This window comes from Cyprinodon variegatus, unplaced genomic scaffold (genome assembly GCF_000732505.1).
Source record: "Cyprinodon variegatus isolate N-32 unplaced genomic scaffold, C_variegatus-1.0 Scaffold796, whole genome shotgun sequence".
Taxonomy (NCBI): Eukaryota; Metazoa; Chordata; class Actinopteri; order Cyprinodontiformes; family Cyprinodontidae; genus Cyprinodon; species Cyprinodon variegatus.
The window spans coordinates 159,337-160,800 of NW_015151249.1; positions in this window are offsets into that span (position 1 = coordinate 159,337).

The following is a 1,464-nucleotide window of genomic DNA, read 5'->3' on the forward strand; positions in this document are numbered from 1 at the left end:
CCTCCAGCAGTCTAAGCCTATAGCAGCAGAACTATAGAGATAGCTCAGGATAACCTGAGCTATGGCGCCTTATTTTCTGCTCCGCCCACCTATAAAAATGTATAAAATGATGGACGGGCGGTAGCTCCTACTGCTGAGTCTATATAGATATAAACATGTAGAAACATATTATATTTATAAATATCACAGCGATTGATAGGTTAGGAAAAAGTCAAATTAGTCTCTCTGGATGATATGAAGACGCTTCGAAAAATCACAGGTCATAACGGCTGAGTTCTCTGCTTCTACATTCAGTCTGGTGTTGTCGGCCAGAATATTAGGTACGGGTCGGTAAAAAAACACAGAGTACAATAACTGCAGAGCAGAAATGAGCAGTAAGACTGTAAAAATAAACAGCAAAATATGACATAAATTAAAATAAAGACCAAAGACCTCTCTGATAGCTCAGTTTAAGGAATGTAAGAATTGGATGCATCTGGTTGTACCCAAATTTATCTTTGGAACCAGGAAAATAAACTGCAACGGCTGCTCTTCAAGCCTTCAGTGTGAGACAGCATTAAGACGGTTTTAAGACAAATATTGCACGACTACACATTAACATGTAAATATAAAAACAGTAAAAGTAAGCATCCAGTTTATATAGTTCATCTGAAGAAAAAAAAAACAAGGGTACATTTTTGGGGTGAGTTGCACTTTAAGTGGAAAATAAAATCACAGTTCAAAGCTTTAAATAGATCTATACCGGTTCCTGTATGGAAGCAAATTCTTACCATGTTTCAAATGAAAAAGCATTTTCAGAATTGCTTTTTAATTTTAAGAATGTGGCTGCATTGTTTGACTCATAAATTAAATTAGTAATCAATCATCCTGTTTGCATTTGCATTTTCTTCTTTGAGATTGCACATTTTAAGCCATAATCAAAGAGAAAACACAGCGGACATTGCTTTTTTGTTTTCGTGGCCAGCAAAGTACTGTCCATAACTTGAAAACGAAAAAGCATTCTGAGCGGCGGGCGCAGCAGAGTGACATCAGCAGCCGCTCTTCCTCAGGTCCTTGCTGACCGGGCTACCCATCTTGTTCAGTAGGGGGCGCTGTGCATGTCTGCATTGCATTACATTGTAAGCGTGCGGGCGGGAAATTCAGGAGCAGTCGGTGTTGCAACAGGTCCGTTAGAAGCAGGCACCTGGCATGCTTACAATGTAATGCAATGCAGACGTGCATTAAAGAAGAAAATGAAAATAGGATGATTGATTACTAATTTCATTTATGAGTCAAACAATGCAGCCATATTCTTAAAATGCAAAAGTATTTCTGGAAATGCTTTTTCATTTTCAAATTTTACATTTCAAATTGAATTTTGGTAGGCTATGTATTTGCTGGGGTACATTCTGAAAAATAAATCTTAAATGCCTTTTTCTTTTTCATTTTAATTAAGTAAAAGGATGAGCGGTGTTAAAGAAGAAA